At 34.0% G+C, this 15,026-nt stretch overlaps 1 protein-coding gene across 4 annotated transcripts in view; it reads right to left on the bottom strand.

Moving 5' to 3' along the window:
• Nucleotides 1–15,026, bottom strand: part of LOC119644660 (probable serine/threonine-protein kinase tsuA) — a 117,415-nt gene that overhangs the window by 33,398 nt on the left and 68,991 nt on the right. The gene's annotated exons all lie outside the window — the stretch shown is intronic.

The following is a 15,026-nucleotide window of genomic DNA, read 5'->3' as shown; positions in this document are numbered from 1 at the left end:
TCGAATTTTATACGGAGTTATGTACCAAAGAAACCATATTATCTGCAGTAAGCTTTATTTTTTTGGTGTGATTTACAAGCGACAACCAATCAAAAATATTCATGCTGTGATAATCGAAAATGTAAAAAGTCTTGATGAACTGTTAAAGCCGACGGCATTGCATTAAAAGCTCCTCGTTTCATCATTGAAAGGAGCTGCTACTAAGAGAACCAGTAAAACGCCCACAATAAGGCAAAAGAGATTCGGGCGGGCGAAAAGGCCAGATCTCATTTTACTCGTTCCCTTTACTATATCTGCTATTCGATGATTTCGATGAGCTCTCTAAGAGAAGCCTTCAGATTCCCGGTATCCGTCTCAGAAATTCACTCGTTCCTAGATGGCCTCAAATAATTAAAAGTTTCCGAAATCGAAAATCTGTATTTCATCCGAAAGGTTGAAGATATAGTAGCCAAGGATAAATAGTACATGTTTTGATATTGTAAGCATCTATTTTGTTGTCGTGCCATTACGCATAAGCAAAATTTGAAAGTTAAGGAAAAAATATTCTAGTTTTAGCTTTTATTGCGAAAATCAGTTTGCACGAAAAAAGCCTAAGCAAACTTTCTCAGCCTTATTAGGTGTTCTCGTAACATCACTATTTATCTCATTCCGTACACTAACAATGAATTGAGTCGCGACTTGTAATGACTGAATATGACTTTTAAATAGTAGCAATTTTTAAACGAAATGTGTTAAACTATGTCATCCCACGAACTTATTGAGTAAAATCTATTTTATTTTTATTTTTTTTAATTATTGTGTTGCAATGCCAGTCTTATCAAATTATCTGAAGATAAAGTGTTAACAAATTCTTTAGTCCATTTTATTTCAGATCGAATTCACGCAATTCTGCTATTTATTGGACAGGAAGCAGCGTCGGTTCCTCCATTCATCTTCTTGAAAATGAGATAACTTTTCACAAAAACTCTTACTTCAGGATTTAATACTAAACTGTTCCGGTTACAAACATGCAGATGTTAATTTATAAATCTTATTCAAAGTATTTACTAAAGCCATCTCTATCTCAATTTAATTCAAAATTTGCATAGATGATCGACTAACCAATACGTTGACAATCGAAAGAAAATTAAATATATATTTTTTAAGATTTTATCTCTCTGATAATAAATAAGATTTAAAGCGACCGCAACATAAAAAGGTATATCTCTTATGTCTTATGTCGTAATCTTGAATTTATTTGTTACACGTCCATTGTACACCTTCACAATTAGTTGGCGAGCGCGAAGTATTCCCGCTGAGGTTTAAGCAAGATGAAATTGTTTTTCATTTTATCCTGATACCTATGGTAAGGAGAGACCGCAAAAATGGCGTTCATCTGAGTTTATAATTTAATTACCTACGTATATATATATATATATATATATAGAGAGAGAGAGAAAGGAATGACGACATTTATCAATCGGAAATATTGCCAATACTTAGAATAAGGCATCCGACGTCCGACTATTTTTTTAAACGTTGCTGAGTAAAGCTAGTTTTGCCAGATATATTGATCATACTTGATGAATAGTGATGTGTTCGCGTAAAAGCAATAGGGTCATTTAACCTAAAAATGCATATCGATTTGTGAGAAGCATTTTATGACACATACAAAAAAAAACAAAAAAAAAAAAAAATGGTAATTGTTTTTTCACGAACTGTTTGCGTACATGTCAATTCATTTATAACGAAATGCAAACAAATGCATTGCAACTTGTTGTTGACACCACAATTGTTTCAAAGAAAGAACAGTTTACTCTATACTTGAAAAAATTTACACATGGTGTGGCGCACACACCAATCCATACAAAATATTTTCATTAATTTATGCAAAGGTATGCAAAAAAAAAAGAAACCAAATGTATGTCGTTTTGAATGTTTCGGTTGCATGAACTACGTAAACACTGCCTAGCCCCAGTAAGCGGCCTTTCAATATTTGCATCGTGTTTTTTATGAAAACAGGTAAAGAACCGGCCAGTTTATTTGGCTCTCAATCTTGAATAAACAAATAATGACCGAACATATCAACACTGGTTTTTTTTCCTTTTTTTTTTTTTTTTTTTTTTTTTCTGCACTGTGTGAAAACCGTTCCCCTAAAGATTTTGAAAACCATCGTCTCAGAGTATTGAACAAATGTTTTTCAACGAATTTGTTGTTCTTTAGGTGATATGAATCTAAAAGATCCATTAGGTGTGCAAATAGGGTTCGGATCGAAACCATGAGCCAGTCACGGCTTAAGAGAAAACCTTTGTATTTTGTACACCTTTGCTTGAAGTGATCATGAGTACCCAACATTCGCTCCAATGTCAACGAGACTTTCTTAATAGACCTATGAATGAACTAAACGAATTTCAAAGTTTTCTTACTTCATTTTTTTCCATTTATCCCGTTTGAAGTTGTTTCAATGTATTTAACTTTCAGTTTATTATGCTCTTTTTTGTTTTGGAAATAGTTTTTTGACCCCATTTTTTCCAACTTAACATTTAAATCCTAAAAAAAGAGAAAACTTATGTTTAGTTCGTATCCATATTATACTACATATACACTTATACTTCATATACGCTTTAAGGCCATCAAAATCCGCAGACGTGTCCTAAAGCGGAGGAGTAGTGATGGACAACCCCTCTATTTTGCTGATGTCAATGTAGAAGAATGCGGAAACCTTGGCGTTCTGGGCATAAGAACACAAAACGATCTTCCCTAGCAAGGTCTTGGGTTCGAAGTGTTCAAACACGCAGTCAAGGGCTTAGGTTTTTTAAAGCGCCGCAAAAAATTCTTCATTGCAACCGATATCCACACCGACTATATTCAGCTAAAACTATAGTATAACTCGCATGAGTGCGTGAGTATCTCCAAACGTTGCTGGGACGCCCCCGACCAGATACAGCGTAAGGGTCAGGTGTTAATTTGGAGCGAATGTATGGCCTTGAGCATATATAATGCAAGAGATATGTCCAACAATTGAATCTTTCAATAGGACTGCACGGTTTTCTCAGCGTGCTTACTGACGTGTTCTCGAGTTACTTCTATACCGTACAAGACACTACCGCGACTCGTCGTTTATTAACTGTACTGTCCGTTTTTGGAGCAACCTACCAACAGTGGTCTCACCTGTCGTACTTGATATCTTCATTTTCAAGTCGAACGTTCACAACACTATTCAATTCCTATTCAGCTCACTTTTCCTATAACCTTTTCTGATCTCCCCCTGCCCGCACGTGTAGGGGAAATCGTCTGAATGGTTTTCCAGCAATTTCTTTATCGATTTCTTTTTATTTATCATTCAGATCTAGTTCATATAATCAATTTTAAAAATTATCTGATGTACAGCATTGCCAGTAAATGAAGATTTCTTCATCTTCTTCCAAGGCGTTGTTTTCTTTACTCCTTCGCCATTGGTGAACTCATATTTCACTTATGACGATGCATGAACTTTACAAACTTGTCTCTATTCCTTTGAACTACTGCCGAGCATTTAATTTACACATTCTCATGACCCTATTTGTTTTGTTCGATCGCCTAACGTGTCTACCAATTCGATGTACCGGTCATCCAATATCATTTCATTGATCCTCTTTAATATTTCTGGTGTGGTTACGTCAATTCGATAGCTATTACGATCTTCGACTTAAGAGTCCGTACGATTTTGTTTGAGCTCAGTTATGTAGTTTTGTACTGCTGCAAACGGATACTGAACGATACTGGACAGTTTGAAATATTTTACCACATAATGATAATCAATTTGTTACATGTTTCGCTGAGAGTGTTTGCTATGATGATGACTATCACACGCGCCTGTGCTGAAGCTTAGAAGGTTGACGCTTTTGAATCTAATAATCTTTTTGCAAACAATAATTGCCTGACAGTGTACTTCTGAAACTATCCTCGTATCAATAACTTGAATATATTATAATATTAATATTCCAAGTGCGTAAGTATTCTTCAAATGACAATTAACTTTATTTTAGCAGCGCAGCAGTAGTGAAGACTTTCGGCGATTTATTTGCCAGATATTTGAAAGTTTTGAATAGTTGTTATGAAAATAAAATTTTCTAAACATAAGAGGGAAGGAGAACATCTGCACTGATTGGGTAAATACACTTTCGAATTGAAATAAGAATACATTTTTTTTTTTTTTTGTTTATTTTCGATTATCGCTTCAATTGGTTGAACAGTTTGAGCGTAATAATGCATATATCGAAGGCAGCAGAAATACGTTTATGAAAGTGTGTAATAAGGTCGAATAAACATTTCTTATAACAATGAGTTCATGCGGTCTGCTGAATCGTGCATAAATAGTTGAATGATTGTCATGCGTATGCATATGCAAAACATAATCCGTAGCATAGAAAAATGTCAAAGTTAACATAGCCAATGCAAACCGTTCACGCGACTTCTTTCTTACTTCATCTTGTAAGTTGACATTCGAATCTAATGTAGCCTTGTCTATAATATTGAGCTTAATACTTTTTAAGTTAACTAATAAAAAAAACTTATATAATATATAATAAACTCTACTATATGTATATGAATGAGATTTAAACTTAAAAGACCTAAAACACCCAAGCTTTGAGTATATGAGAATCGCCCAGAAATAAGTACAACTTTCTTCTTTCTTTCCCTATTATTCACTTTCCCCATTTAATTTTATAAATATGAAAAACAATTTCAACTATGCAGCAAAATGTAGCACATCTATGAATAATATGTATGCAGGTTTATTCTCATGCAAACACTGTTCCATATATATATATATATATGTATATATATATAAATTACTTTTTAGTTATACTCGCATTGTGTTATATATGCACGCACCTTCTAACTTACTATTTGATTGTTGTTATTTTTTACTCTTTTTACTTTTCTTTTTTAATATTTTATTGCAATGACGGCTGAGGGCTGAAATAGAAGAATGACTCCTCTGTAACTGTATGAGCAAAGTTAATTAATCTTGGGATTTTATTTATCCATTTTTTGTTGTTGTTGTTTTTTTCTTAAAATAATAACGCTAGATATGTGCATATAATCCCATATTAATATTCATGCAGCCACATAATATTATTGTGCACAAAAATATACGTTTTAGTCATCATTTCTACTCTGGTCTCGGGTCTCATTTTTTTTTTTTTTTTTTTTTTTTGTTACATTGCAGCTACATCTGGCTGCCAGTAAGTGTACCAGATACGTATTTAGAAAGCGCCATTTCGACAGAAAATCGCGATTTTCGGAAAATTTTTGAAATTCTGATCTTTCACTCTTGATCAATTTGTGAGCCCTGACTGCTTGGGTTCGGCTCTTCGGGCAGTACTCGTGGTGGTTGTGGTTTTCACCCGTTCCATGCCAAAGTGAAGCAAATCGAGGTGCGGATAAGCCTCAACAATGACCAGAATGGGTTTATTGAACCACATTCTGGACTCTAGTGCTGTTTAGGCCCCTAGTTTATAGGGATTGTCTAACTCGCCAGGGGGCGTGGATTACTTAAATAATCCGCGTAGCTTGGGCAACCGTGGGATAAGCCATCAAGGCAGGAACCCACGTGAAACCCATGTGACAATCTTTCACTGTTGCTTAATACGCGAAATGCGATTTTTCTTTCATCATTTCGGCGATATCTTCGTTTTTGAAAACGTGAGAATGTTTATCTCAGATACTATACGATTGCGCAGACAGACAGATGGACAGATGTGCATAGATGTTTTGCAACTGGCCAGGAATATATACACTTTATGCGATTTTTGAAACTTGGACCCGTCCGTTATAAAAAGATATTAAAAAAAGGTAAATATATATAGTTAAGTAGACTCGGCCGACTTTCTTAATATTTCTTATTTTTTTTTTAGGTAATTAGAGCATCGTTCGTAGAATATACTTTGAAATTTTAGTATTTACTGTAGTTTATGAGTAACGGGTAAAAAGTCAGTGGTATCCTCAGTTTAGGTAGGATTGCAGGCATATCATTCAATCGATTTGGGCCATTTCCAATACCAACCTGCATACAAGAACTTCCAAATGTTTCTGCGAAATATGAAGTCAATAAGTCTATTTTTGCGTCCAAGAGAATGCTTATAACATACATTACACAGCCGGAAGGACATACGGACAGACATGCCTACGTGGATTTAAAATTTAAAGTTAACGAAGAATATATATATATATATATATAAACACGTTATGAGGTCTCTGAAGCTTCCTTCTTGGCGTTGTAAACGTTTGAACAAAATCGGCGAAAAAAGAGTAATTTTTCATAAAAAATTGCTTTACTGTTTTTCAATATATTCATCCTTCGAAATTAAACAATTTTCCATATGTTCGAACCGTTTATGATAGAATCTTTTCATTCCGCTTAAGACATCTCAAAAAAAGGGCTTTTAAATCCCTCAATGGCTTCTCATGGCGATGAAAATCTCTGTCTGCCCATTTTATTGTTCGGCATTCCATTTTTTTGTTTGTTTACAGAAATGTGTGAAAGCTCGCATTGTCATGATAAGGAACGCTCCGATGACCTTATTTCTCCAAAGACATCTAATAAAGAAACGGTTGGGCACTATTTAGAATTAAACGTTTCATTTTCCTGTAAAGGCATCCATATTGCAAGACCAGCTGTTCCGCAAAAGCAAACGACCATTCGTTTCAAAATACAGTCAAATGCTAGTTACTTTCCGGCTTATGCGTATAGATCCATGCATGATTCGTCACTTGTTAAGACCTTATATGCTTTTTTAAAGCACCATTGCTACATTTCTTACACCAAATAATGGGAGTATTTTTTGGTATTTTTTTTTTTTTTTTTGCACGGCTAATTGGTAATGCAATATCCGCTGTATGCTAATGCAACTAATGTTTAACGTGGCCTCAATTGCACAGTGCATCGCACATCGACCTTGCGTTACGAATGTTCCCAGCCACAAGAACTGATAAGCGAACTGCGGTCACAATTTAACTCGTTATGTCAGTGTGTCACACTGGCACAGAATCGATGGTATTTCTTTATGGAAAGTCGAGGTAAATTAATCGATGCATCCTTGTGAATGGCGAAAGTTATAAAAAAGCACTGCATTCGTCCGTTTCACGAGGTAATTCCACACTTTCGTTACGGTATAATTTTCAAATCACTGTCGACAAAACAAATCGCGCTTGAATGACAGAATGTCATCATGTCATTTTCAAATGGCAACTTCAAACAATGCCTAACAACATTTATCGTTGCCAAGGCTCAATATATCAATAGTGATGCGTGAATGTATTGCAGATGAAACCTCTTCACTGCCATTTGCACGCGTAGTAATAATGCCATCATTATCGGTTGCACAAAGGGTTTTTAAGTACTTTTAATTAGATGTACCGATGAAATCGTTTACCACAATAGTTAGATTATTAACTTTCATAAAATATTTTTAAAAAAATTGATGCAAATTTGACTACCAACAGAAAATAGTTCTTCGACCGGCAAAAAAAGCTTCTTACTGCGAAAGACACTATCAAAGACATACACAGCGTCCCAACTCTCGTCTCTGATTCCCCCTTACTGATATATGCTACATCCTTCAATTACACGTAGCATATGTCATGTCTGAGATGGAATTTGCTCCTTCTCTCTCCTTCTTTTTATGCAAGAGCCAAACGCAATTAGCGGGTACACTTAAAGTTTCTTACCAAGATGAAGTTGCGGTCGGTTACGCCAGTGTTACGGGATAATTTTATATTTGTTGCGTCAATATTTTGAGAAACGACGATTTAACGACACCATATAATATATAAAATAAGAGCCATTCAACGAGCGATCTAGCAGACAGTCAGTAGCGCAAGCCACACCCTACACATACATTTAGTATGTGTGTATTTGATAGATAACAAGAAAACAATGTACAGTAAAAAGTGGACACCGTTATTCCATAGTCTCCATTCAAACAGCAAAAAGTCAGCATTGACTTAATTATCAAGCACGAATATATTGATTATCTAATTTTCGCCGCCACTTCAAGTATTGCAGATTAGCGGCAGGTATAAAAAAAGACTTCACCGCCATACAAGATATCTCCTAAATTCCTGCTATGCCTTTCAAAGTCAATATACTTGTCCTTTACCTTTTTTTTTTTTTGCTTTTAATCCTTTCTGTGTTATGTAAAGCAGTTGTTGGCATGCATTTGTTTTTATTGCAGATTTTCCGACGAAAACTATATCTTGTTGGAAAACATATCAATCAAGGACTCGTGTTGTATGAATTTTGTGGATTCAGTCGTACTCGCACAGTAAATCTTCGCAGTGTCAACCTCACACGTAAATAGACGTAAAACAGGAACGGACTTTTTTGTAACATCTCGGGTGAAATATTAAAAAAAAATGATCCGCAATCGTGACATTTAAATAAAGTACACAAACACTCAATAATTATCGATAATGATAATGATTATGTTTTGGAAGGATTTAATCAACAACATGTTAATATACAACTAATCAATAGACAGACTGTGAGCTAGTTGTTCCCCAATCATTAAATATGGGTCAATAATATATTCAAGTGAAACTTTGTGAACAAGATGCGTATCGGACTCAAAGGAATAAAACCGGAGCCTTCAGTGTACTGCCAAGATCTCGAAGAATCTATGAAAGATCAAATAGATCTTGGAGTTTGTGAGAAAAAAACTTTATCGGGGCAAAAAAACTCAATCTTCACCAAGGCACTGCAACGGCAGATCGTAAAGGCATCCATCCAAAAATCAACTCGTAGGGATGACGCAACCAGTATTGACTATATTCATCTATTTAAATCTAAGCCTTTCCAAGCCTTAAAAGGCCAAGTACAACGTGTTAGTCGATTAATAATCTCTTTCTCCTTATATCCCTTTTATAGTTTCTGAGTATATAGCATTAATGTACCGCTCGTATATTTATTATCAATCGAATTAATTGGATGGATAGTTGTTACAAGTCTTCTTAAACTCTATAGCCTATAAAACCATAATTTAGTTTCTTTGTAACTTAAGCAATTTTCTGTTGCATAATCTTATAGCCAAGGACGTTATTCATGTAATTTTAAGTTTCTTTTTTCTTTTTCCCGTTGTTGTAAACGGATTGTTTCCATCATTCCTTTTGGCTTGTTTTTCATTTTTCTTCGCTATTAAATTATATACAAATCTTGAAGCCCAGAATATTGCACTGTCAATGAAGTTAGCATCAGTTCGGTAACTTTAAAAGTCAAAGTTATCTCATGGTCGGCAGGGAGGGTAATCTAGTCGTCGCGAACATTGAAGCAGTAAAGTTAAGCAGCTATAACTAGCCAGTCAAACAACTAAAACAGCAAGAGAAGGAAGATATAAGACAACTTAAAAAAGCATAGTTTAACAATTGGTTTTTTTTTTTTTTTTTTTTTTACTTTTTTCTACATCTTCAATTTCACAGTCGTGTACCAGACAAACTGACTAACATTTCAACTATTTGCAAGTCCCAGCCGAACACGACATATGTTGCCTTGCGGCATAACTAGTTTGCTGCTGATGTTGTACAATGTTCTTTGAATTTGCTGCTATTGCGGCATATAATTCGCCAGCTGCTAGTAATTTTCCAAACATACTCAAAAAGCTAAAAAACAAAATCACATAGACGTACATAGGCTATAAGTTTACAGCTATTCTTCGAGGTGACGGCATACAATATTTATATATACATATATATATATATATAATTGTAAGAAATAAAAACAAATCGTATTCGACCCCGATCGAATCTTTTGATACCCCACACTTGCTTGCGTATAATCTTTCCGCTTAATAAGATGGCAAATTTGAAAATGTCCATTCATCCACACCTATGCATTTCATAATTATGAACGTAACAAGTTTCACTAAGCGTTACTCTAATGCTGGATATATGCAGTAATGTCTGACAATAGATCCATCTGCTACTTTTAATACGACAACAGCTTCAAGAAATAAGATGTTCAGCATGAACGAACTTGAAAAAGTTCTCGTAATAACATAACAAATAGATTATCATGGAATCAGATTGCATTTCTTATAAATTAAATTTTTCTTGCATAATATTATTAAGGAGCGAGGAGGGTGGCTACCTCACAAACCATAATTACTTGATCAAATTTGACTTGATAAATGCTTGATAAAGCTTTTCAGATCTGAGTCGGACAAATCGATAGACAAACCGATGAGACGAAATCCAATTATCTATTGATGCCGATCGAAAATAAACTTGTATAGTTTATGGATTTTTCCCGGTGCTTTTCTATGCATTACAAATTTCAAACAAACTTAATACACCACCTGCGATTGGTATGAGAAAAAAAACTCAGATTAAAGAGAAGGAAAAACAGAAAAAAAATTAAATGTTGAAAAAATACTTGAAAAAAAAAAAAAAAAACATCTAAAGTTTTTTCTTAAAAGCACAAACCATTGTATCAGTTTAGTCTGTTGTGTCATATAATTGTGTGTTTACATATTAGTTGCATAAGAATTCATGCAAACGCTGTTTCGCTTAGGTGCTTAGATACAATGATTACATATGGTTAGGGAACTTTTATTTCATCTCAAGGCTATACCTAATTAGCTGTCTATATATGTATGTATATTAGATAGTGTAAAATATTTTGAACTTAGTAATAGAGAGAGCGTGTTATAGCATATATGTAATAAACACAAGTTTCAATTTACTGAAGGTTTAATATAACTTCAGACTTGATTATGCATAACTTACTACAGAGATGTCAAAGTTTTGTTTGCATTTTTTAAACTGATGTTGTGAAAGTTGTTGTCATCTTCCCTGATTTTTCAGCTTTTTACAGCTTTCCATAGAGTGTGACAACGACATTTACATTGGAATAATTCGCTTTCGCTTGCGAGACTAAGGTGGACTAAGGGCGGACTAATTGAAGGAGAGAACTTTTGGTGAAAAATTCGAGTTTGCATTTAATTCATTTATGCCGTTACCTTGCTTGTTATGATTTGCTTGATCCAATATTCGAATAAATGTGAAAATGTGATTGTGATGAAACCGGATTCGGGCTAACTTTTTGCAAAACCCATTTACTCAGCTCTAGATTTCTTTATATATATTTCCTTTGGCGCAAATTTTCCACATTTCTTTATTTAGCTTAAGGTATGTTAAATAGTTTTAATGAAGCCACAATATGAAACAATAGACATTGGAATGATATAGAACGATTGCTTGTTGTCCCGATAACGGATTTCTCAAATTGCTTGTTGCGACAGTTATTTCGTTTTCTTCTACGAGATTGTATTTTTTCCCAGCCAAGTTCATACATAAATGGCTATGTCACAATATATTTTGATAACTGGCATAACATGGCTTGCTGACGAAAATGTTTGTTTGTTTTTTTTTTTGTGATTTCTCTATCGAAAAAGTCACAATAATGTTCAAGCAAAAAAAAAAAAAAAATTAAGTGATGTGTAGGGAAAGCGACTACCAAAACTGATTCGCAAAATTTCGTTGCGACAATTTTTAATGTTGAAGATGTACTACCAAATTCTGGAAGGCCAGTCGAAAAAAAACTATTAATTGGTCAAAAAGGAAGGGGTACTCAAACAATTTATTATGCAGCTTTGCAAGACTATACTGCAAGGATCTCTTTGTTTTCTGTAAAGAGCTATCAGATACGCGTCTCTCAACATATGCATAAAGCACCTTTCACACTAATGATGCAACTATCTGCACTATTGCAAACGTTGTTATAGCTATCATCATGAAACTTGAAAAGGCACTAAAAACGCGCATTGCGTATATTGATAATCAGAATTAATCTACCTTAGAATCAGGCAATAGTTTTACAATTTATCGGATCACGAAACAGACCACTGTCTGAAGATTCCGTAACGAAATTCTTTTAATTAAGTAGGAGATAGGTAATGGTACAAAGATCGGCTCGGCACGTGAGAACTGAAAGATAAGAGATCTATGGAAACAATCGTATCATATGTTTATCTAGTTTCATGTAAAATCGTAAAGTCAGTTTTGAATAAGCTGCAAAGATTTGAAAGTGATACAAAATAAGAAATAGAGATATCCAAATGTGCTGTCGTACTACGAGATGAGGCACGGATTTTATCGGAAAAAGTGAAAGTGAAATGAGTTAATTAAAAAAAAAAAATATATATATATATATATATATATATATATATAAATATGTATATGTATGTATGTATATAGGTTCTTTTTGATTAACAAACAAATTTTACATTTCGTCGCAGTTGACCAAATGTATCCTAGCCCAGTAATGTGCCATCACAGTTAACTTAACAGTTAATGTTCGGAATGAGCTAAATCTGATGAATACATTGAATACGGTAGCAGGTCCCTTTTCAGCGTGTCTATGCCCCGACGCGTAGTCATGCTACAATATCACCTTTCAGGTAGTGGCGTAATGCGTATGTTGATACTTCGCGAAATGAAAGCCGCGATTGTTTGCAGTTGCAATTCTTGACATATATCCTCTTGTGATCGCTATGATTTCTTACTGGTCTTCGAGTTTTCATCGGTTTTTCAGCCTGCGGCACCGATCTTCCTTCCACTTGAACATACTCTCTCGTTAAAGAAAAATAAATAAAAATCGAATTGAATCAATTCAAAAATTCACAATATCATCACAAATCGGAAAAATTAGGTTGGACGACTTTCGAAGTAATTCAAAGCAAGCAACTTAAGCTTAATTGTTTCGCTTATCTAAAGCAAAAACGACAATTGCGAAGAATGTAACAATGCGCAGCATATTCCTTAACCGTATATCGGATATATGTCTGCACTATTTGTTTGCGGAAACAGCCAGTCAGGTGTAAACAGTCAGCCAGATAAAATTCCGCATAAGACGCGCAAAGAAATTGTGATTTAACATTTAAAGCCCTTCATTAGCACAGTTTAGACTCAGAGACTTTCTGAGAAAACTCAATCCTCTTTAATTATGTAAATAGAAAAAAGAAAAAAAAAGAAAGAAGAAAGAAGCAAGAAGCAAGAAGCAAGAAGAAGAGGAAGAAAAAAACAACCACTAAAACGTAATGAAAATACAAAACTCTTGCTAATAACGTTATTTAATTAATTCCAGTTCAACACCTTTGTAAGAAGATATGCTTGCTTTTAAGTGGATAATTTGTATCTTCACACCCTACACAGCACAGTTAAATTGAATACATACATACATATATATTTTCAAAATATTCAACACTATTTGCATGGGTTCAATGAGTTAAACTCAAGCTATTGCTTTAACGTTCAATTGATAAGCAAGCGCCTTCAAAGGGGAACGAAATTTTGCTGCTGCTCTAGTATAGCTAAATAGAATTTTTTACATTGAAGCGTAAACTTTATACTGTTTTGTACTTTTGTAGTGTCACTGCGATACGTTCTCTCTTTTTTGAAAGCATTGTTTTTAATGGAAAGTTTCAATGAAATTTACCACGAAGCTCGGAGATGTTCGAACACGAGGAAGAAACGATACTATAAGAGCAATCTCTTCTTTTGTCCGCTTGGAAGTTTAGTTCAAAAATAACCATCTATCTAGAAGAAAGAATTGAGAAAACGAACTTTAAAAACCTATATATAGGTTACGGATAAGATAGCAGGACAGGAATTTGATTGGGGCCTCTCTATAACCTGCTTTGCTGTGACGAAAATTTACTTTCTTTTTCAGCAAAGATTGAATTGATTTACACTTTGGATTGATTCAATTACAATTTCACTCCGAGATTGCCATTTTTTTTTTTTGTACTTTCCATCCTAATAACCAGATCAGAGACGCAACAATGTCTATTTAGATTGCACCAAGTTAGGCATTTGCAATGCTTCCGTCAGTTATTTCATAAATTCTTCTCCCTTTTCTTTCTTCCTGTCCTTTCACTTGTCTTTCCATTTCGTCGTCGCTCACGCTAACATGCAAAAACGAATCGAAACCTTGATATTATTAGCTATTTCCGATTTTAAAATAGAAGAGAAAGCTGAAAAGTGCAAACTTGATCTGCCCAGAAGGCTCGCTCATATTAGTTGAGAAACTGAAAAAATTCAATAGCGTTGTACTTTGAGACAAGTTGACAATTGAAAGAGCAAAAACGAGCACACAAAAATTTAAGGTGGAAGCTCTTCGAATCTTTTATATTTGATAAAGCAAAAACAAAAAAAAAAAAGGATTCATCTTTGCAAAGATGAGCATTCAAAATTCGCCGCATAGCGTATTTATATATATATATATATATATATATATGCTTTTGTTCAAATTTCATTTCAAAGAGAAAAAGTTCTATTATATCCGCCAATCCCCCACCATGTAAGAGAAAGCAAGTGCAAGCATTGCACTTGTTTAACTAAGCAGATGTTCCTCATTAAATTTTATTTAAATAATAAAAACGCGAATGGAAAAGGAAAATCTCACTTTTTCTTTTTCTTTATTTTCTTTCTTCGCCATTCTTTTCCTTTCTTTCTTTTAGCCCCCCATTTCTATGCCGTTGTTCAAAACTTTCTTCTTCTCTATTATCTTTTTTCTACTTTTGTCTTCTAGTGAAAAAAAAAAAATAATAATAATAATAATAATAATGATAATAATAAAACAAATTTCTTTTACTAGCCTTAAGGTTTTGCGCAAACATTTTGCACTTGCTTAACATTTTTTGAGGCCTTACACATATATATATATATATATATATATATATATACATCCATGAGAAAAACTCATGAACGTAGCTTAGCAAAACGTGGCAAATGTCAATTATAACAGAATTTAGTTCTATAAAATAAGGAGAAGTAATAGCGAGGATAAGCAAAGAGTTAAGTAGGACTCTTCGTGGAGAACCGTACAATTGGTCTTTTAACAACAGGCCATAATACAAAAATTAATATAATAAAACACAGCGTGGTTGCTTGGTTGCCTGTCAGCAAAAAAAAGAAGAGAAATCTAGTAAAAATTTCTAAAACAACGCTGTTTGCAGCATTATACATATATATATATATATATATATATATATGCACATATATAT

The sequence above is a fragment of the Glossina fuscipes genome, unplaced genomic scaffold (genome assembly GCF_014805625.2).
Source record: "Glossina fuscipes isolate IAEA_lab_2018 unplaced genomic scaffold, Yale_Gfus_2 0, whole genome shotgun sequence".
NCBI classification, from domain to species: domain Eukaryota; kingdom Metazoa; phylum Arthropoda; class Insecta; order Diptera; family Glossinidae; genus Glossina; species Glossina fuscipes.
The sequence above is the reverse complement of the archived record's forward strand: the minus strand, read 5'-3'. Positions and strand labels throughout refer to the sequence as shown.